The sequence below is a fragment of the Engraulis encrasicolus genome, chromosome 6 (genome assembly GCF_034702125.1).
Source record: "Engraulis encrasicolus isolate BLACKSEA-1 chromosome 6, IST_EnEncr_1.0, whole genome shotgun sequence".
Taxonomy (NCBI): domain Eukaryota; kingdom Metazoa; phylum Chordata; class Actinopteri; order Clupeiformes; family Engraulidae; genus Engraulis; species Engraulis encrasicolus.
The window spans coordinates 3,303,151-3,326,503 of record NC_085862.1 but is presented as its reverse complement, the minus strand read 5'-3'; the positions used below and the strand labels follow the sequence as shown (position 1 = coordinate 3,326,503).

Genomic DNA, 23,353 nt, shown 5'->3' with positions numbered 1-23,353 from the left:
CCTATGAAATCCATTTTTTTTATTATTATTATTATTTACATTTTTGAACTTATTTTCCCCTTTCACCCCCCCCCCCCGCCCCCCCCCCCCCCCCCCAAAAAAAATAAAAAATAAAATAAAATACAAAAAAATCTTAGTTATTTAGTTCAAACTGGTGGGTGGACAGAGCCAACCACTCATGGTTGAATGGTAGGTAGAGAAAAGAAAAGTAAAATTACCTACTAGCTTTTTGTAATATCAGCCCTCAAAAATATTCCAGGTAATAAGGTAGCTGTATTGTACATGCGCATATATTCTATTAAATACACGTGACGCACGCACCCAACTAGAAGGCGAATTCACTTCTGGTGCATTGAAGTTGTTGGACTCTGGCAGCATCAGGTTTTCTCGAATACTTGGCTATATTGCAACGTGCAGCTTAGAGACATTTTGGGTCACGTTATATGTAGGCATTAAATAAATAGCCTCGCAAAGTCCCTACCGTCTACCGTTTCACTCAAACACATGTTTTACAAGACGGCCGTTTTCTTCTGATGGTGACTTGACCCTTTTTCAAAGTTGATGCTAACTTTTAGTCACTATGCACGGAGAGCCGCCCGTCTTTTCTGTGTCGCATCGCATTGTCTTAACAGACGGTCAGGACAACGCGTTTATGCCTGACCTCACCTGTTCTACTAGGCAAAATTTGAGTGCTGTTGAGTATTAAGATTTCTTCAATGCTCTGACGGCCAGTGTTAGGACGTGGGAGACAATCGGAAACGCCGCTTGGGAGAGAGATGCGTGTTTGTTTCTGAGTTGTACATTTGTGACCTGTAGCCTATACATCACTGCATATAGCCTAGAGTATATTGTTTGCAGGGTATGTGTGTAGTTTTAAATTATGTATATTTATGAAATGCACGGTTCCTGTCTAAGTGTGTGTACATTGTTTGGTGTGATATTAAAAGCATTTAAAAAAATCATTTTCATTTTAGCAATAAATTCACATCATGCATGCTGAAGCCCCATCACAGTGCAGTCTATAATGATGTGAACATAATGATGTGAATACACAAAGTAAAATCAACCTAGGTATATTAGTAATAATAATTTTTGCATAATTATACGGACCTACCGTATAGGCCTACGGTATGCATAAATTAATCCAACGTGACCAATAGAAGGTCGTAGCTGCCGACCCTGCTAACCAACAGCGCAGCTCTTTTACTTTGAGTCACGTGTCTTTTTCGTCCAATAAGAGCAAGGCTAGTCCGCGTTCCGGGCTGGCTGTCATTGCCTTTCATGTTAATCGTTGGGCCATTAACACCCTGCTGTGAGACCTCTCCACGGCTCTGATTCGCTTCCGGGCGATTTACGTGACACCAAAACTGTTAATTTCGCATTCTCTCAGCGCTCAAAATCAGACGAAAGTTAGGCAAGTCCGTGGGCGATTTGGGACGAGTTCATTGTCACAAATCCCCCTTTTCGTGCTGTGTAACCCATCACAATCAGTCAATTATTCCAGTACAGAAGAACAGAGCAGGTATCATGCCGTCAACCCATAACATGCCAGCAGAGATTCTTTAAGTATATGCCAGCACATAACTGCACATACTAAAACAGCGAAATATAGGCCTATTCACTCAGCAGCCTGTGCTAATAATGGAAATAGCCAGTGACTTACCCTCCCCAGGCTGCGTGTGTAGCCTCAATAGCCTACATCATCGTCATAACTCCGAAATCATGCTGATGAAAACTGCTATCCAAGTCGTTGTCAATAAAGTCAAATACTTCCACATAGCATACGGTACGGTCCCCGTAGCAGTCAATTGAACGTCTCATCTGTAGACTCATCTGTAGACTGTAATCCGCGGATTTCATGGCTAAGCTTAGCCTCAGCAAAGTTCGGTTGAATAGCCTTCCTTTCACTAGGTAGAAAATATTCCACCACCACCACGTTCGAAGAGGTTGGCATCTGTAACATCATCAGACGGTTCTTCAGCTTTATTCGGCTTGCATGTAAAATATTAAACAACTTAACTAGAGGTGCACAAGTTCAGCTCGCTCTCTCTGCGCGCGCTGGCTGTGTCTGTGACTGACTGTGTGGGTGTGTGTGTGTGTGTGTGGGACGTCTGTGTAACCTAGGAGACAACTAGACTCTACTAGGCCTACTACATTTTGCAACATTTCACATGGCGCTGCCGCTGCATATTTTATGCACCTTGTCAAAAACTCAGCTTTGGGCAGCAATCAAATGTTCGATTGCATTACAGAATAATTTGGATTTACTCAACACTTATCAAATTAAATGCCAAGTAGGCCAATCACCCTTTCCTTTGTCAAAGCTGTACGGTGGTTGGTTGTCATTTACTAAAGTCTAAAAAAAACCCATCCGTTTACCCTCCGAGTCTCTCGCTACCATGACAACTACTCTGCCGCCTTCCAATCTCAGTTTAGCCACTCCAGCTGACATGGGTGATGTAGCCAAGGCTAAATGTGTTGTCTGAACATTGGAGGGGGCCCCGGAAGGGTAAAGCCTAAGCTACAGAGGGATTTAAATAAATACAAAAAACCCGCCCAACTCATCTGAAAACAGCCCAATTGTTACACACCCGCCCAAGAGCGTTCCTTCCCGCAGAAACCAACGCAAAACCGCCCAATTGGGCGGGAAACCGCCCAATCTGGCAACACTGGTCCTGCTACGGAACACAGAGAGATGGGCCACGCACACGACTCTCCTCAACACAGCTGTTGCGATTAAACAGCCATGGAAAAAATAAATTGAGATGTTTACAAGGAGATGATTTTAATCAATACCAATGAAATACCCAAAAAAGCAATACCCATGTCAGATTCGAATATTAATGGGCAATTAATATTCGTTCGAATGTCTCGAATTTTCTTAACATCCGACTTATATTCGAATATCGAAATCAAAGGCTTAGTTTACATACTGTGTCCAAACTCGCCATCCAACCTGTGCCTGCACCTAGGACACTGTTTCCCAATCAGGGGTACGTGTACCACCAGGGGGTACTTGGACATTTGTAATTTTAGCAAATGTATGGAGTTTAGTCACATTAGGGAAGAAAAAGCCACATACTGTAGTTTTACAGCAACAGTCTACCGAACTTCTTTCCTCCATTTCAGACACGTGTGCCTCTGGGGCATTCCTGTGATTCCATTCATATGTTATGTCTGGTACAACTCACTGCAGCCAGCAGCTTCTAAAGGAAAAGCTGCATTGGCCGGGAATCGAACCCGGGCCTCCCGCGTGGCAGGCGAGAATTCTACCACTGAACCACCAATGCATGAGGGGACAAATTTCAAGGGTCAAACCACTCTCACGGAATGTGACACTCCCAACAGTGCAGCTCATCCAGGTCTACACTGGATAACGCACTGGTCTGATGACCCAGCAGACACACTTCAAGAAGGGCAGGTCGTCCCCTGAGGTTGGTTGAGACTTGGTCTGACCAAGAGCACAACAATAAACATTTCTCAAACAGCATGGCAAAGGTCAAAGAGACCACGGCAAAACTTATACGGGACAAATACCCTGTGTCAAAAATACCCATACCTATCATTAACTACTCAACAACACTGAAACAATCAGAAAAAGCCACTCTGAAGGAGCTCAATACATACATAGAAAAAAAAACTACACTTCTATCCCACCCATTCCTGACACAATTTAACAACAACTTACCACATACACTGGACACGGCACAGAACATCGACTTGGCAACCCCCTTGCAGCTACAAGGAGAGGGGGACAAGACAACATAAATGATCACAACAACAACATTTTGATTTTATCTTAACATGTCAAACTCACAGCACCACAATAAACTGTGCTCTGTGAGTAACTGACAGAGGAGTAGCCTAGCTTCATGGGCTATTGTCCCAGTTTTTGTTTTCATGTTTTCATCAGTGTTTTGTTTGTCTTGTTTTGTGGAAACTGCCGTCTTAAGAAAATAAAAGAAAAGCTATTTTTTGCACATTAGTTCCTTGTTGGCCTATCATTCTGACTGGCCACTCCCTCCGCTCGGCACACTCTATTACAGTTGGTGATTTAGTGCACCACAATAAACAAGGGACTCACATTCATTCCTACCCACAAACAGACAACTACAGCACAACGTCCACACATTAAATTGGCCTCTTTTTTTAAATTATCGAAGTAAACAACAGTACCCCAGGCATCCCGTATGACAAGTCCAGTAAATGGTGGAGAGATAATCGACGCTGTTACGTACTATCATCTATCCTCATGGAAATACTTCATCCCCGGTACGAGGTACCAAGCAGGCAGTGTTGCCAAAAGAAAATCAGCTAAAGTTGCTATTGGCATGACATTAGACACGGCACGCTGATCCACAGAAAACGTGCCCACATGCCTTCCACAGTGGTAATGGGCAGTGTTAGCTACTTTTTGGAGATCAGAGCTAATCTGCTACCCTTACTTCTGACGGCTATGCAAGAGGCACAACTATTTAGTCACTGAAAATGTGCAGTTTGAAAAGTCGCCAGATGCGCCAAAAAAGTCGCTAAAGGCGCTGGATGGGATTTTTAATCGCTAGGGACGTCAAAAAGTTCTTAATTTGGCAACACTGCAAGCAGGGCATAATTTTGCTATTTGGGTTTGGGTCATTACATCTGACTATCAAGTCGCTCGTGTCTGTCTGCTAAACAGGGTTGCCAGATGAGGCTGATGATTTCCAGCCCAAAAAATGCTCAAAACCTGCCTAGAGGCACAAAATCCTGACCAATTCTATTGATTTCTATGGCAAAAATTGGGTGGGTTTTTCTGCTAAAGGCCATTTTTTACCCGGACACAGCCATCCTAAGCAGCCCAATCTGGCAACGCTGCTGCTTAACACTGGTCAACGTGCATCCTCCTTCAGCTGAAGGGATTTGGCTCAGGCCTGGCTGAAATGTTCACGAAAAAAAAGAAAGAAAATCCTTTAAACAGTCGCCAACCGATGTTACAGTTGCCAAATAAGGCTGTTTCCCGCCCAATTGGGCTGATTAGGATGACCATGTGTGGGTAAAAAATTGAACAAAAATCCCTCCCAACTTTTGCCATAGAAATCAATGTAACTGGGCAGCTCATCTGGCAACCTAACAGGGTTCCAGACTTGCCATGATAGAGAGGGTGTTTGATCATGAAAGTGCCATTTTTCAGGTCCTCACAGTGGACAAGAAAACACTGTGACATACCGCCATTGAAGTTTTGTTGCAGGAACCCATATTAACCAGCGTGCAGTTACTGTTGATCAAAGATCTCAGACCCTACCTTTAAGGGCATTTGGACCGTGACTTCATTATACAGTACTCATGTACATTCACTCTCTCTGGAAAAATATTGATTTTATACAAAATAAAAAGTAATATTTTCCCCCACATCGCCCACTTCTAATGTGATGAATCGTGGGAGTCCACATTAGAGCATTTCTGAGCAACAGCCAACCAAACCTCTCTATTTCACACGTGATTCCATTCATATTTTTTAGATCATGTACGACTCACTGCAGCCAGCAGCTTCTAAAGGCAAAGCTGCATTGGCCGGGAATCGAACCCGGGCCTCCCGCGTGGCAGGCGAGAATTCTACCACTGAACCACCAATGCATGAAGGGTCACAGTTCGAAGGTCAAAGTGGAGCTCGCCCAGGTGTATGACGATGACGTTCTTCCCTGGGATGAAGAGAGTGGTCTTCCGCAAGGGGCCAAGGGCATTCCTCGTCTGTGACCCAACCCCAGAAGCCCAGCACCTAAGGACAACCCTGCACTGAAAGACCAGTCAGCGCCACTGAGGGAGGACCTGGTCCGCCAAAATGCCCTGGCTGAGTTCCGACGTCGAGGAGGGGATGCCTCAGACCGTTTGGAGGTGCAGGGGGACTATGTCCTGCAGTTTGGGAGGTACAAGGGCCAGGTGTTCCGATGGCTGTTGGAGAACAATGTGGGCTACATATTGTACCTCTTCAACAGCTTGACAAAAGAGGAGGAAGCTGGGCAAGGTCAACATGCACACTTTCCTGAAGTATGCTCGGACCTTCAAGGAGATCGAGGCGCGCCTGGCATACGAAGCTGCCCAACCCCAAGCTGCTGATGCTGCCCCGCTGTCTGACCACGACCGACTGGTAGGCTTTGGGAAGAGACCAAAGTCCACCTGGAGAGACGTATGGGACATCAGGGCAGATGGCTACGCCAGCTACACCTCGAACCAGCAATGCACCAAAAGGACCAAGATGGTCAAGCTCCAGCAGTACTTGCGGAGGAGGCAGCAAGAGACTAGCACAGCCCCAGGTAAGTTTTTATGCCTGTAAAAAAATGTTTATGTGCCTGTGTCTCTACAGATAGATATAACATATAGCCTATAGATACGAAATATGGCCATTGAGAAGACTACACTCGCTTGTGTTTTTCTTTCTTATTTGTGCCACAGTAATGGATGAGGACGAGGACCTGGAGAGGGCAATGATAACCATGTCATCGTCCAAGCTGCAATGTCAAAGTGGTAGTTACATTGTCATTCGGAGAATGGACATGTTTCAACTACAGCGTTGAGTTAAAATTGTTGAGTGTATTGTCTTTTTCTTTGTATGTAACCAGAAACAAGCTAAGGTCCTGGAGGTCCATAATTGTGAAACGTGGGAGGGCACATTTGAGAGTTTCAGAGCAACAGCCTACCGAACTTCCTTCCTCCATTTCAGGCACGTGTGCCTCTGGGGCATTCCTGTGATATACATCTGGTCCAGCCAGCAGCTTCTAAGGGAAAAGCTGCATTGGCCGGGAATCGAACCCGGGCCTCCCGCGTGGCAGGCGAGAATTCTACCACTGAACCACCAATGCATGAAGACTTAAAGGTCAAAGGTCACAGTGTGCAGGTCGCCCATGTCTACCTGAAACTGCACTGGTCTAATGACCCAACAGACACACTGCAAGAAGGGCAGGGGACCTAAAGTGTTGGTCAAAGTTTTCAGTATCTCTTCAGATGCTCTCAACACCAGCCCCCCTTAGGGCTGTGTGGTTAGCCCACTTCTCCATTAGGGAACAAGGTGAAAGCTGAGGTCCTGAAACCTGGGGAGAGGTGTGCAGTTAACAACTACACACTGAATATGACAAAGACCAAGGAACTCATCGATTTAGGCAGAGCAGAGTGCTGTACATCAATAGTTTACACGTGGAAAAAACAAGGTCCTTGAAGTCCATAAATATGATGAAATGTGGAAGGGCACTTAGGTCGACTGTTGCTCTGCAACTTAACTTCTTCCTCTATTTCAGACAAGTTTCAGACATGTTGCTTCTGGGGCATTCCTGTGATTCCATTTCCCTCTTGTACGTGTACAGCTCAGTAACTAGGGGAAAAGCTGCATTGGCCGGGAATCGAACCCGGGCCTCCCGCGTGGCAGGCGAGAATTCTACCACTGAACCACCAATGCATGAGGGGGCTGAGGTCAAAGGTCAAACCAGGATGTGACACTAAGGTTAGATTAGACTTCAGCAACTGCACGTCAAAAGTCGCTTGGGAGTGGCCACGAACCAACTTCATGCATCTGTGCCCGAGGTCTCGTCGCAAGCCACATTTGAAATAGCGTGATTTAATAAATAACACAACACCTTTTAAAAGTCAACCCAGCCTGTGGGATTTTAATTCAACAACATAATAAATAAAAACAACAACCACCGTCTCAGTAAGGAGCCTCTGGTGAGCAGCAGGAATCTTCTTTATACCAGGCTTGATTGCAGGTTCAGGTGTCTTCAGGTCACTCCCCACAGTTGCTTCAGCTTATTGGAGGAAGTGGCAACAAGACAAATGGCACATGCATGCAGCTGTAACAGCGCGAATACCTCATACCTGTCAACTTAAAAGTTACCAAAATTCTGAAAAATTCCCACATTTTAAGCCAAAATTCGGGACATTTTCTATAGGCCAAATCTTGACGGTCAACAGAGACGGATCAAACGGTGTGTTCCACTCCGCTTTGCAGAGCACGCTTTAAATGAGCATAAAGCGTGAAAAAAATGAATTAATCAGTTTCTCCATGTTATTTTGTCACTATAGTTGTATGGGGCTCGTACAAAAATGTGCTGCTGCAGGCAGTTTGTGTGAAAATACTTAGCTAACTGGGCTAGAAAGCCACATTGCTTAAAGGAGTATGCCACTATTTTGGGGCTTAATACAGTTAAAATCGTTGGTCGGGGTTGTTAAAGGTGGTAAAGTGTCTTATTTTTCATGTGGAGCGTTGTCTTGCTTTAAGACAAGTTAAAAGAGGGAATATGTCTCTAAGCTAGTGAAAGTCAATGCATCTGTGTAGCATGTAGCAATGCTACATGGATGCATTGACTTTCACTAGCTTAGCGACATACTATTATTAACTGTATTAAGCCCCAAAATAGTGGCATACCTCTTTAATAATGCAGTGCAAGGTAGTGAAGGTAATCTATACCTGTCAACCATCCCTAATTTTAACTCATTTCCCAGATTCTTCCCGGTTTGACATTTTCCCCGCAAATATCCCAATTTTTCACATTATCAATAGACAATGTCGAACAGTGCAGAAAATGCAAGGGCATTAATATAGTTTTTAACAGAATGGGGCACCTCAGTCACGCCCATACTTGCAAGCTTGTCACCTTTCGGTGAAATTCGCCATTTTGATCTCAAAATAGGTCACTTACGTGAATCGTGTAGATCCGAAGAGTTTTTTTTTGGGGGGGGGAGGGGGGGGGGGGGTTCTACAAGTGCTCGTGGTCATCTGGATGTACGTATGTTTGTCCCACTTTTTTTGTCATTACCCTGAATTCAAAAGGCAGGCTGTGAACTTTGAAGGAAGTTTCCCCGGACGATTACAAGTTCAAAACAGCGAGTTTTATCCTTCAATACGCTGGCTTCTCGTTCACTGCCATTCATTTTGAGGCTGCCTGTGACCCTCCGAGTGCTCCGCCTCCCTATTTTGCATATGAACCGACCGGCATAGAGCTCGAAAGTGACGTCACTTCCCCCGATTTCATGGGACCTCAACGGCGTTTTTAGCCGAAAATCGTAGCATGTAATCCAATGGCGGTATTAAAATGGCATTTCGATCCCCTTCGAGTTGTGCCACGAGCTCCATATATGTTGTTTCTGATATTTTTGCTTAATTTTTCGTACGAACCCCCACATTTTTTAGAAAGCTGTGTTTCTTCACATTTTTCATGCCGACGGTCTCGGAACAAAACATTGATACTTCTGCATGAATAATCTTTATCTATCATCTTAAAACAGCATATTTGTAGCCCAGTGCATATCATGACTGAGATCAGAAGATATTTACTCGCTTCCACGTTGTTAGATGGTCAGCTTAGGTCCCGTGAAACGCGGAACTAAGGGGCGGGACTTTCGAGCTCTATTGCGTGTCACAAGAACAAGGAAGTAACGAGACGTCCAATCATAGCGCCCTCCGTGTCCGTCTGACGGATAGTTAGGATTTTTTCGAGGCGCAAGAAGTGCAGGTGACCTGAAATATTTGCCTACACTGTAGCAGTGTTGCAAAAAAAAAACAAAACAAAAAAACATGCGAAGACGCTGTTGGCTCGCTGAAAAGTTGCAGCAACATGTCATATTGATCTGTAGAAACAAGCTCACATGCAGTGTTGCCAAACGTGTCCGATCAAATCCCGCCCATAAAGTTATCAAAAAACGCTCAATTTCAAGAAATTGCAGGGGGAAAAAAAACAGCCAAATGGTAATTTGTTCCCGTTTTTATCCGCAGACAGCCATCCCAAGTAGCCCAATCTGGCAACACTGCCCACACGTCTTCATAATAGATATGCTAGCTACTTTATGGAGATTAGACTTAATCTGCATCCCTGCTTAACTGTGGGAAACTCTTCTGACGGCAGCACAGTTATAATTATGTTGAAAAACAATGAGCTTGTCATTGAAAAGACAGATACATTTTAAAGTCGCCAGATTTACCAAACACGCTTCAGTCACGAGATGAAATTTTTAGTCACCGGGTAGGGCAAAATGACACGAAATCTAGCGACAATTTGACACTGAATATAGTTAAGACTAAAGAACTCATCAATTTACAGTTGAACACGTGGAAAAAGCTACCAAGTCAAACCCGGGCATCCCACGAGGCAGGCGAGAATCCTGAATACACGAGGGGTCGTTGGTCAAACTTCCCTCATGGAGTGTGACACTCTCAAGAGTGCAGCTCGCCCAGGTCTACTGTACTGGATAATGCACTGGCCAGATGACGCAGGTGCTGTTTCCGCATAGCAGGGTAGCCCAAAAAACTGGCTACACGTGGATAAAGGCCCATTTATACCCTACGGTAATTACGGAAACGGACGCTTTCACCCGGTTCCGGGGGTCGTTTCATCCGTCAGTTTGTCCGTTGGTCGAGTGCTTAGCAATCCGGTGACTACGGATGAAACGGAGCAATACCAGAAGAATCCGTGGGTGGCAGTATAGTGAAAAAGACACCAATTTACAAAACTCAACGAAGAAGAGAAGTATTTCACATCTAAAAACGATGCAAATAGTAAATGAAATAACCTGCGAGTTTGTGAAAGGGTATATTTCCACTACCATGCTAGCCAAGCTAAAAACATGGCTGATTTGTTTACATTTGGGCTCTGAGGACGTTCGTTTTACCATCAACAAACCTAAATGGCCAGCATGAAGCCTCCCGAATTTGTTTAAACATCATTACACAATTCTTAAAGTTGTTTCAGTGTGTTATCTTCGTGAATCCTAAGTCTGGCTATTTTATTTGGACTAAATCATTTGTAAAAAACCAACACATACCTGCCATAGCAACTGTCCATTCATATCCAACCGACTCTGCCCTCTAGAGGATTTATTACGTAACATCAATTTTACGGACGGAGGTATGAATGCAACTCCGGGAGTAACGGTTGGCCCGGAAAGACAAATTTCACCCGGTTCCATATGGTATAAATGGGCCTTAAGGGGTCCAGTGTTGCCAGATTGGGCTGTTTCCCGCCCAATTGGGCTGGTTTTGAGTGCCATCTGCGGGTAAAAATGGTATTTTGCAGGAAAACCCGCCCAATTTTGCCCATAGAAATCAATAGAATTGGGCGGGATTTAGTGCTTCCAGGCGGGTTTTGAGCATTTTTTGGGCTGGAAATCATCAGCCTCATCTGGCAACCCTGAAGGGGTCATTGATCAGACATCTCTCACGGAATGTGACACTCCAAGAGTGCAGCTCTCCCATTTGGTGTTTTTTTTTTTCCCCCAGCCGTTTTTGGCCCATGGAAGTCAATGTAATTCGATGAATTTGGGTGGAATTTTTGGGCTGGATTTAGTCAGACACATCTGGCAACAATAAGCACTGGTCACATGACTCAATAGACACACTGTAAGAAGGCTGTCGCCAAATCAAATCCCGCCGAAAAGGTTCTCAAAATTCCATCCAATTTAAAAACAATCGCACCAACTTCTATGGGCCCAAAACGGCTGGGAAAAAAAAAAAAAACACCAAATGGCCAATTTTTACCGCTTGTACCTGCAAACGCCTATCCCAAGTAGCCCAATCTGGCAACACTGCAAGACGGGCAGGTGACTTGAGGTGTTTGTCTAGGTGAGTACACAGTAGCTGTGTTGCCCGATAAGGAAATCAGCCAAAGTCGCTATTGGTTCGCTGGAAGTCAGTAGATGACGTTGCGTACGTCACAGCATCGCACAGCAGGTTGATCTGAAGAAAATATGCCTAGGTTCGTAAATGAACAGTGCTAGCTACTTTTGGAGATCAGAGCTCATCTGCAGCCCTGCTTAACTGTGGGAAACACTTCTGATGGCAGCGCAGTTACAATTATGTTGAAAAACAGTGATTTCCTCACTGAAAGACACATTTCTAAAAGTCGCCAGATTCCCCAAAAAGTTGTTTAAAGCCGGGATTCTGAAGGCAGCGCAGTTGTAAATTGTGTTGAAAACCAATGATTTTGTCACTGAAAAGGCACATTTTTAAGTCGCTTGATTCATCACATTATCACGTAAGTCAGTGTTTCTCAACCTTTTTAAACGCAAGGCACCCTTTCAATTCATGAAAAATTTCACCCCAAACAAGCCTTCACATGGCATTGCATCTGATACCACAAAAGCTTAGAAAAGTAAGGGGTCTTACACACCAAGGCGGTAAAGCGTCGCGGAACGGCCGCGTCTTTTACCGGCGTCTGTGAAAATACATTGAAACCTATCTGTCCTTACACACCAACCGGCGGTAGTCGGGCGTCAGCGGCGCGGGAGCCGGCTCCGCGCCGCGCTGCATTTGGAAAATAGAACTCCAGCGTATTTTTCACGCCGGCAACCGGCGGTGTCTCATTCAAATGAATGGCAAAGTAGCACGCTAGCTTTAGCTGTGGGGAGGGTTTTGAACAGGACTGGCCGCGCACGCTGACGCTGTCAGTGTGCAAGGCAGAGAAAAGCACGCCGGCCAAAACTAAGCAGAAAGACCGCGTCCATCCTGCGACCGTTCCGTTCCGCCTTGGTATGTTTTGGCCCTTACACATTTGGAGACGTCACACGACCTACGTTCGCAGTTGCAGCTGAATGGGCCGACTTATTCTTTATTGTGCATAAATGGCAGATGATAGATTCTACTGACTAGCATTAACTTATCGATTTAGACAAATATGTATATTTCATATATTTTTTTTATCAGCCACGTCTCCGCGGCACCCCTGTTGAAACACTGGCCTAACTCACTAGGTGAAGTTTTTAGTCGCCAGGGACTGCAAAAAAAAAATCAATAAATCTATAAATGCAATGTTTCTGAGTTGTAAATTTGTGCCCTGCCCAAAACCTAACCTGTAACAGTAGCAACAACAACCTGCGCTTCAACATGCGGCAGCAGTCTACTTGGAAGGAGTGGGGAACATAGAACCCTTTTTTGAACATAGGGATGACGTGTGTGTGTGTGTGTGTGTGTGTGTGTGTGTGTGTGTGTGTGTGTGTGTGTGTGTGTTCGTTCTGAATCCACACATCTTAATGCACATTCTGTATGATTTCCGTGATTATGTAATGAACAGAACTGACATAGATTATGAAAACATCTACAGTCAAAACACCTACAAAGTCACAATTTGATTTTTTCATCTTTGCAAATGATCTCAAAGCAGTATTTGAGTGTTATTACAAAGAATGAAATCATGCACACTTCCTGTTCGTCACATCAAGTCGTCTGAGTTCTCAAAACATACTTAGCGTCTTGTCAGGGCTTTGCTGTCTTGCAGAAGGATAAGGAGGTTTGCTGTCATCAAATTATGTGTGAAAATGGACGTTGGAACTTATTGATTTAGGCCAGGGGTGTCAAACTCATTTTGGTCCGGGGGCTGCATACAACCTATGTGGACCTCAAGTGGGCCGCATTAGTAACATCATCGCAAAAAAAAAAAAAACCGCAAAGCAGAGGATTAGTGTTCAGTACTATCACGTTCTAAGTGTGTTGAATATGTAGAAAGCAATGCAATACTGATAATCCTATGCAAAATATCCTTGACTTCATTCATTCATTGGCAACCGTCAATTAATTAAATATGGGACAGTTCATTTTGGCAGGCGGTCTGGGGGTTTCCCCCCCAGAAAATTTTGTATTTCTTATATGTAATTTCCTGCATTTTCACGCATTCTAACATCCCGTTTCCAGTTTGAGCTTAATAGGAACCAATACAAATCCAATTATATTTATTATTTAATTACAACCAATACCAATACAATACGAATAAGAAGTATTAACATTTTATCTCTATATATGAGGTCTATAATATATGAGCTTTATCAAATGCCTGTTACAGTACAAATTCACTATTTGTAATAGAAGTGTGATGTACACTTTACTACATATATACAGTGTAACAGAGGGACCATTGGGTTAATGTCATGCAGGTCTCGATTTTGCCCCGAGGGCCGTAATTGCGCATTTCGGTTATTTCATTAAAAAAAAAACAGTAAACAAAAAAAAAAAAGTAAAAAAAAAAAAAACTTTTTTTTTTTTTACATCCTGGCCGGATGGAATCCTCTGGCGGGCCGGATGCGGCCCGCGGGCCGTATGTTTGACACCCCTGGTTTAGGCAGAGCAGGGTGTCCAAATGTGATGATACTTTTCACATGGAAAAAACTTTTGAAGGTCCTTTAAGTCCATAAATATGAGGAAACTTGGGAGGGGATTTGAGCTTCAGAGAGACAGTCCACATAACCCCATTTCAGACAAGTGTGAGAGACCTGCACTGCTGCAACTGGAGTCTTAAGTCTCCTTCATACTTCACTCACGACGATGGCGCGCGCCGTCACGTGACCTAAAATTTCGACACGCCCCCCGTCGTAAGCTCAAAATTCGGCGCGTGTCGCCACGTCGTGCACACGAGGATTTTTCTAACTTGTCGTGCGCCACCAGCGACCACGCAGGTAGGCAGACAAAGCAGGAGTTGCGAAGAGAGGCTACAACTACTGTAGGCTACTACAGAATGGATCCTGTATCATTTTGAGGATAATAAAATGTCCTAGAGAGTTATTTTATCTTCCGTCTTAAATGTTGTTCAGTGAAACAATTGTTTACTTTGTTCAGAAGCACGTTGTGTTCGGCGATCTATTTATAAATTCTGCCGCCAGAACAATGCTCTCACATGGTCTTGGAATGATCTGGCAATGTAGGCTACAACAAAAAATATATGTTTCAATGTGGTAAGTCACAAGTCAGACGTTCAGTAGCCCTACAGCAGCCGTGTTTGGCTTTCTATTTTATACATCAGTAGAACTCACGCTGCGAGTTGCGAAAAATACTGCCGTTTCTCTCATGAACAGCAGAGGGCACTTCCGACAATGCGAGCAAGGCGCTTTTGAAGTATGAATAGTCTGTCGCAAGTGACGACGTCATTAATGGTTCTCGCGCCACTAGCGACAAAGTGCGCACGTGAAGTATGCAGAGCCCTTTACTGTGATTCCATTCCCCTCTTGTACGTGTTCAGCTCACTGCAGCTACCAGTAACTAGGGGAAAAGCTGCATTGGCCGGGAATCGAACCCGGGCCTCCCGCGTGGCAGGCGAGAATTCTACCACTGAACCACCAATGCATGGAGGGTGAAAGTTCAAAGGTCAAAGGGTGCACCTCACCCAGGTCTACTCAAAAATGCACTGGTCTAACCCAACAGACACACTGCAAGAAGGGCAGGTGACCTGAGGTGTTTGACAAGGTTTTCAGTTTCTCTTTAGTTGCCCTCAGCACCACCTCCCCTCAGAGCTGAATAGTTAGCACACTTCTCCACGAGGAAAGAAGGCGCCCTTCAAAGCTGAGGTCCTGAAACCTGAGGAGAGGAGTGCAGCAAACAACTACACACTGAATATGACTTTGACTTAGGAACTCCTCTATTTAGGCAGAACAGAGTGCCCTAGTCTGCTGTTCATCAATAGATTTTGTTTGAAGGTCCTTGAAGTCCCTAAATATGATGAAACTTGGGAGCAGTGGCGGCTCCTGCCATTTTTTTCGGGTGGTGCAATTTCCACCCGTTATGCCAAAAAACACCACCGGACTGAGGTATATTTGTTTAGGTATCAAGATCATGTCCCTAACTTGTTTGTGCCTATAAATCCAGATATCAATTTTAGGCAATACATATTTTCTCCACCAGATGGCAACACTGAGCTAGTTAAGGTGTCAAACTAGGGAAATGATATTGAGAAACCTTCAAAGCAAAACAATTGCCAGTATATCATTTGCCAACAACACATTTACCATCATTTATGTATTTCCCTCATTATTACAGAATCCTATAAAATAAGTTAACACATAACCTCCTAATTGTAAACAATGCATGTTTTGATTCGAAAGAATGCAATTAATAAATTCAAGTCATGTAATTATTGAAGTTTTGGAAAATATGACTAAGAAAAGCATAACCAATGGTCAAACAAATATTGATAAGTGCAGATTACTTATGTGAGATTTCTCTTGTTTAAATATAGAACTGCACCATTAAAAATGAATCATGTGTCATTACACATTCTGCTATTATTGTCAGCATTACATAATATATTTCAACCATTACAAACAAGTCAATGACTGAGCACAAAATGTTAAGTTATTTGGCTACATAAGGATTCTTCCAACTTGGCTTAAGTTGGAAGAATGAACTACAGTATATGCATTGGTGCTAGCAGCACCTAATCATTATATTGATCCCATCACCATTCTTATTTCATTCATTCTGAACTAAAAACTGGAAATGTGCTTAATTCACAAGAATTGAGAGAGAGAGAGAGAGGATGTCAAATTCAAATGTTTTACTGAATAAAAAAGGTATTTGAACAAAGGCACAATGGTAGACAAGCAAGATACAAAGAGAAGGGTGTCTAAAATATGTTATCACAGTTCACAATGCTCTGTGGGTAGCAGTAAAAGTCCAAATACAGAAATATAACACACAGAAGATACAATGATAAAATATATCAAACAACATCCAATGTCCACATACAAGCAGCTAGTAAAGTGCCAGTGCACCTCAGCATCCCCTACACTCAGGGTTTTCGTAGAAGAGGGAGAGCTCTGTGTGCAGCTTTGCTTGATCCAATATGGGGTATGCCTTCACAGTGGCATGTAGAGCATGAGCACCAAACAGATCTCCTTGCAGCAAGGTGGCACTAACCAGGGTGTCAGTGAAGGAAAAACCCTTCTTGCAGTCAAAACCGTGTCACAGATCTCTTTGACCATCCTTTGCTTCTCTTCCTCTCCCAAGGCTGTTCTTGCTCGTTTGGTAGATGGTTCTCCCTGGACCTGGTGATGTGAGGTGGAGTCCCTGAATGCAAGAAAATACAATATACAATAGGTTTTGTAAGTTGGGCCATTTGCTGTTGAGTAGTCTACATTCTACTTAAAAGACAGTTATTTCACTGTATCCTTTTAACAACATCAAACACACACACAGAACTCTTTAGTTCACAACTTTTCTTTCATTTTGTGTGTCCATAAAGGATTTTAATCTAGTATAGCCATTTCAGCAAACTAGACTACACGGCACACCTCATGCTACATTTAAATAACTTAATCATTATTGCTTTAAGCACATTTCAATTAATATGTACCGTATTTATAGATATAGTCAAGTCAAGTCAAGTCAAGTTTATTGTCAATTTCTTTACATGCACTGGTCATACAAAGAATTTGAAATTGCGTTTCTTGCTCTCCCATGCAGACATAGACTAATCTAGGTAAGGACATAGACAGTATAGACATAGACAGTACTCATACATGGACATAGACAGTATGGGCGTAGACAGTGCTCATAGAGACATTTAAAGTGCAAGACTGGACAACAGAAGACTTGTAGAGAACATACATTAAGAGGAGGCTTTTTTCTAAAAGTCCTTTATAGCGTTCTGACATAGTAATAGTAGCATTTGAAGAAATAAATAATTAAAAAAAGGTTTTTATTAAATACACCAGCAGCAGTATGTGTGTGTGTGTGTTTGTATGTGTTTTGTGTGCGTGTGTGCGTGTGTGCGTGTGTGTGTGTGTGTGTGTGTGTGTGTTTAGTGCAGGTAGAAAGTGCGGTGTGCGTCTGTGTGTGTGTACCTGTGTATGTGTGTGTGTGTGTGTGTGTGTGTGTGTGTGTGTATGTGTGTGAGTATGAGTTGTGTGTCAGTGTGTGTATGTTTGGGTTTAGTGCAGACAGGAAGTCTATTCTATTCTTACCTATGACCAGCACACTGCTTGTGAACCTCTGGAGGGCCCTTCGAGTGACGACCTGATCGAGAATGCTGGTCAGCCTGGGTGGACCGTGGAAAAAAAACAACTTGAGATCCCACTCAGCTATGGCTGAAAACTTGAGACAGCTGTCCGTGTGATTCCTTGCTTTCTCGTGCCTCTTAACTTTCTCCGAGAGCCTATTTTAATGTCCAGGCTGTACCGTCTGCCGTGTTGTTTTCTGGGTGGAAGCGAAGGCAAGGGTAGCAAAAAAAAGTGCATTGGCTACACAGCTGGCTAGCCAGGGTTTTCGGAGGTACCAGTCCTTGTTGAAAGATTGTGTGTAGGCCTCCTCCCCTTTCTTAGACACTTGCTTGGCGTTTAAATCAGGTCTAGTGGTCCTATCTGTTTGATCGTTGCTTTCTCCGCATTTGTAGTACGACGACGAAAGGGCACTTCTTTCAGAGACACTGCCGTATTCTCGCACTCAACACTCGCCATCTTGTTTGTAGAATGCTCATCATGCTCCCGCGCAAGTTGCAACATGCAGATGACGAAAGCACGTTGTTTGTGCGAGCACATAAACCCTCATAGAAAATGTATTGGGGGCCTGATTTTTGAAAAAAAACTGACGTACCATTACTGTCAATGGGATAGCTCTAGTGCGACTCCGAGCTTGACAGAAATCGCCCCAAATGGGCGTGGTACCACCAGGCGTGACCTTAATCTGATGACATACGACCAGTTTGACTACAACAGATCAATCACCAGCCCTAGCAAGTAATGTTAGATTTTTTTTTAAAACCCTCTGTGTTTGGTAGTGCATCGCACAAAACGCCCCTATGGACGAACCGCCGCTGCTTGGGAGGGCACTCTCGTTTGAGAGCAACAGCGCACCTAACTTCTTTCTCCATGCCAGACAAGTGTGAGAGACCTGCACTACTGCCTCTGGGGCATTCCTGTGATTCCATTACCCTATTGCACGTGCACAATACACTACAGCAACCAGCAACTAGGGGAAAAGCTGCATTGGCCGGGAATCGAACCCGGGCCTCCCGCGTGGCAGGCGAGAATTCTACCACTGAACCACCAATGCATGAGGGGGCAGAGTTCAGGGGTCAAAAGGTCTACCGCAGCATGTGACACTCCAAGAGAGCAGCTCATCCAGGTCTGCTGTATAACACACTGGCAGAGAGACTCCATTCGCCACTTTCCCGGGTGGTACCGTACTCTTGGGGCGCCAACCAAGGAGTGCAGACTACACTCAGAATTAATGAGTTGCGCTCTCTCGACAGTGGTCCCTAATGCCGTGTCCAGACCAAGAGCTAACTACGCTTCCTGGTAGTGTGGGTAGTAGAAAAAGTTTCGCCTTGAATTCGCTGTTTTGCTCCAGACGCAGAATTGACATGTTTGATTCAGCTAATCACATAACGGCTCTGGCTTGATAGCCTGGGACATTCAGAGATACGCACATTCTGATTGAATTCACCTACGATTAGATTCGCTCTGGTCATTCGCTTTGGTAGAGCAGGTAGCGTGCCCTCCATAGAAAATGTATGACTTTCGTCGCTTCGTTCACTCCTGGCCTGTACACGGCATAAGTAAACTGCAGGCATGGATCGACTAGTGAGTGGGGAGGCTGTATGTAAATCGGCTGTGGTACTGGCCTGATTACCCAGCAGACATACTGCTAGAAGGGCAGGTGACCTGATAGCCTGATCTCCAAACATTCATGGACACAAAAACCGTGTCCAGGAGACCAGATATTGACAAAATTCCGTACTCCTGGACAAGGAATTGTTTTCCGTGATGGACACACAGGCGTGCTCTTTCTATACTCCCACAGTTCTATGTTTTCTCAGGATTTTTCTTATAACAAAACATTTTTTAATGACAGGTTAGGGATTGTTTTGGTCTGGGCACAGCTAGTATTCTATCTGCATTTGAATTTCATAAGCCTATCAACTAACTGGAAAATGTATTTCTGTAAAATATGTCTTTAATGACAGGTTAAGGTTATGGAATGTTTTGGTCAGGGCACAACTTAAATTGCCAAAAGCATGATCAGTGTTGCCAGATTTTCTGCGACAAATAAGCGACTGACGGGCGTCGTGAAAACAAGCGACCGAAGGGGTGGGTTGTCAGTCGCGTGCCTAGTCAGGGAAGACCTTGCTCTTTGCGGGGGTCTGCGTGGCAGCTAAAATCCCCTGAAGTGACCACAGAAAGTGAGAGTTAATAATGCTGTAGGTCACTTGTAAGGATGAGTGAGAAAAAACGAGTTGTCATAGAGAAACACATTCAAATGACCGGCAGAACAGGAGAAAACAACAAGCACAACCCTGAAAAGAACAAGCCCAAAAAAAGCAACCCGCGACTTCAAAAGTTAAAGCGATTGCTCAAAAAAAGAAGCCCAAGGTCACTTATAATAAGCGGACTTGGCAACACTGAGCATGATGTATATGTTCTACTGATAGAGTTAACACAGTCCTTTGGGAATATAGAAAGCACTTCCGTGTGCCCATCACGCAAAACAATTCTGGCAAAATCCGTGCTCTATAGGACACGGATCATTAACATTCGGGTCCAGGAGCACAGAATTTTTGGAGATCATGTTGGACCTGAGGGTGTTTGGGTGAGTACACAGTAGTGTTGCAAAAAAAAAACCAATCCAGCCAAAGTCGCTATTGGCTTGCTGAAAAGTCGCTAGGAGTCGGTAGATGCATCGCTTGGTGCGCTGATCTGTAGAAAATGTGCCCACATTCATAATACACATGGGCAGTGTTAGCTACTTTTGGAGATCAGAGCTTAACTGTGGGAAACTCTTCTGACTGCAGCAAAGTTACAATGATTTTGTCATTAATAAGACACATTAAAAAGTCACCAAAAAGACGCTAAAGTCACTAAATTAAGTTTTTAGTCGCCAGGGATGGCAAAAAGTCACTAAACCTAGCGACCTGGGGAGAGGTGTGCAGGTAACAATTTGACACTGAATATGGCAAAGACTAAGGAACTCATCGATTAAAGCCGGGCATACACTGTGCGATATTTTCGCTCGTGGGTATTAACCTCCTGCTCACACCGCACGATGGAATTTCACTGTTTAAAAGTTTACAACTCACGACTCACGCCCTCACACTATAGGAGCCGACAGTCGGATGCGAGCCAAATGCTTCCACTGCGCGACGCGACAGGCATGTTTCCCGGGGCTGCAGAGGAGGGAACATGCGCACCTGAGGTGGATCACGGCTCTATTAACTTGGGCATGTGAAGTGTCAAATCGGGTCGTAGCACTGCTTTAACTGTGCGATTTACGCATGAGCCACGACCTGGATATCAAACCGTTTTGATTTTCTTGCGACCCCGCGATTGCACTATCGTGAGGCGAAATCGCTTGTCGTTACCCCATGTACACTGCACGATGCGAGACTCACGATTGACCTGCGATTGAGCAAGAAATCGGCCTGACTCCAAAAGAGTCGCGCGAGTGCCAAATCAAGGCAAAATCGGGGCAAAAGTCGCACAGTGTAAGCCCAGCTTTAGGTAGAACAGAGTGCCCCAATGTTAAAACGTGGGAAAAGCTGCGGACCAGGTCGAACCCGGGCCTCTCAAGTGGCGGGCGAGAAGAATTCTGAACCACAAATGCATGAGGGGTTAAGGGTCAAACATCTCTCAAGGAATGCGACGCTCCAGGGGCCTCATTTATCAAGCGTTCTTAGGCACAGATCTGTGCGTAAAGTGTGCGTGCGATCATTCCTGAGCAAAGTGTGGGATTTATGAACATGTACTTGAACGTAGAAATGTGCCTAAATCTACGCACACCTCAGACCATGCGTGCGAGTGGAAGAAACACGAAATTGCAAATAATATTGACTGTGCAAGGTACAGTTTGCTTTGAATGACGATGGAGTATGGCAGTGTGCTAGTTTACAGTGTTTTCGTCCAGGTGTGTCTCTGCTTTTACTTATTTTGAAACACTGTCCTCCTCCTGTCGGAAGCACCTCCACTTCTACCGCGGAAATGTTTCTATCTCCGCACTTCCCGCCAGTGCTTCGACTGGCGCGTTTGTCCGCGTGTGTCCAAACAGGGTGGCGCCTTGAATTAAACATGGCATTTGAATATATTTTAATGCCATATATGGTTACTTGGAGGCGTTTCGGGATGCAAATTACCCAGAGTGTGCTCATGCAAAGGGATTTGCAGGGCGCGGGGTTTATCATGCAGAGGTGTGCGCAGAAGCAGCCTACACACATTTGATAAATCCCGATTTTTCCGTACCATTCTATATTTCACTCGTAGGACACAATTTAGAAGGCATTCTACGAACTGATGATAAATGAGGCCCCAGGAGTGTAGCTCATCCAGGTCTACTACTGTACAAGATAACGCACTGGCCAGATGACTTAGTCAGTGTTGCCAGATGAGTCTGACTAAATCCTCCCCAAGAGCTTCTCAAAAACCATCAAAATGCACTAAATGTAACAATTTACATTGACTTCTATGGGCCCAAAACGGCTGAAAAATCGCCAAATGGCCAATTTTACAACTTTATACCTGCAGACGCTCATCCCAAGTAGCCCAATTCATCCTCATTAACTGCCTAATTGCAATAAATTGTATTGACTTCCAGGGGCCCGGAAGGGGGAAAAACCCACCAAATAGTCCATTTTTCCTGTTTTTACCAGCAGACGTCCCGCCCAATGCGGTACCCGCCCAATTGGGCTACTTGGGATGAACGTCTCCTGAGAAAAACTGGCCATTTGTCGCTTTTTTTTTCTCAGCCATTTTGGGCCCATAGAAGTCAATGTAATTAATTGATTTTGGCGTTTTTTGAGAAGCTTTTGGGCGGTATTTGGACAGACAAATCTGGCAACTCTGACTGCATGAAGGGCAGGTGACTGGAGGTGTTTGGCTGTGGGGAGGGTTTTGAACAGGACTGGCCGCGCACGCCGACGCTGTCAGTGTGAAAGGCAGAGAAAAACACGCCGGCCGAAACTAAGCAGAAAGACCGCGTTCGTCCAGCGACCGTTCCGTTCCGCCTTGGTATGTTTTGGCCCTAAGTGATTACACAGTAGTAGTGCTGCCCAAAAAAAAAATCAGCCAAAGTCACTAATGGCTCGCTGCTGAAAAGTGGCATAACATATGCACGGAACTTTAGAAAACTTTTTGTAGGTCAGAGCTAATCTGCAGCCCTGCTGAACTGTGGAAAACACTTCTGACGGCAGCACAGTTGTAAATTATGTTGAAAAATAATTGTTTTGTAAGCCTGATTATCCTTGACTTTCAAATCTCTTCCAAGAGCATGACAATTAACATTTCTCAAACGGCATTTCCCAAATGGCCTCCCTTGGTTTGCTAATGATTGTTTGATGGGAGGAGTTCCCGTATTTGCGGGAATTCAGAAAGTACTTGCATTGACTCTTGACCTGACTGGTAGTAACGCTGAACACGGCCTGGCTATGATTTTGTCACTGAAAAGGCACGTTTTTAAAAGTTGCTAGATTCACCAAAGAGTCACTTTAAAGCAGGGGTCGGGAACCTTTTTGGTGGAGAGAGCCATAAACGCCCATTTTTAAAATATATATTATTTTGTGAGAGCCATACCATTTTCGCCATTATTTCTAATGCTAATTGTCATGCACAGAAGGGAATAAAAGTAACGCTTGCATTGGGGACAAGAAGGGAG

The 23,353-nt window shown here is 44.3% G+C and overlaps 6 non-coding genes and 1 pseudogene across 6 annotated transcripts; 1 reads left to right on the top strand and 6 right to left on the bottom strand.

The window, feature by feature from the left end:
* Positions 1 to 3,219: 3,219 nt before the first annotated feature.
* On the bottom strand, positions 3,220 to 3,290 carry trnag-gcc (transfer RNA glycine (anticodon GCC)). Its single transcript has one exon. It is a non-coding gene; the product is annotated as a tRNA-Gly (tRNA).
* Positions 3,291 to 5,539: 2,249 nt separating this feature from the next.
* trnag-gcc (transfer RNA glycine (anticodon GCC)) lies at positions 5,540 to 5,610 on the bottom strand. Its single transcript has one exon. It is a non-coding gene; the product is annotated as a tRNA-Gly (tRNA).
* A 46-nt stretch (positions 5,611 to 5,656) lies between these two features.
* On the top strand, positions 5,657 to 6,753 carry LOC134450516 (uncharacterized; annotated as a pseudogene).
* A 9-nt stretch (positions 6,754 to 6,762) lies between these two features.
* On the bottom strand, positions 6,763 to 6,833 carry trnag-gcc (transfer RNA glycine (anticodon GCC)). The gene has a single exon. It is a non-coding gene; the product is annotated as a tRNA-Gly (tRNA).
* A 519-nt stretch (positions 6,834 to 7,352) lies between these two features.
* On the bottom strand, positions 7,353 to 7,423 carry trnag-gcc (transfer RNA glycine (anticodon GCC)). Its single transcript has one exon. It is a non-coding gene; the product is annotated as a tRNA-Gly (tRNA).
* A 7,570-nt stretch (positions 7,424 to 14,993) lies between these two features.
* Positions 14,994 to 15,064, bottom strand: trnag-gcc (transfer RNA glycine (anticodon GCC)). The gene has a single exon. It is a non-coding gene; the product is annotated as a tRNA-Gly (tRNA).
* A 3,631-nt stretch (positions 15,065 to 18,695) lies between these two features.
* trnag-gcc (transfer RNA glycine (anticodon GCC)) lies at positions 18,696 to 18,766 on the bottom strand. The gene has a single exon. It is a non-coding gene; the product is annotated as a tRNA-Gly (tRNA).
* Positions 18,767 to 23,353: the final 4,587 nt, after the last annotated feature.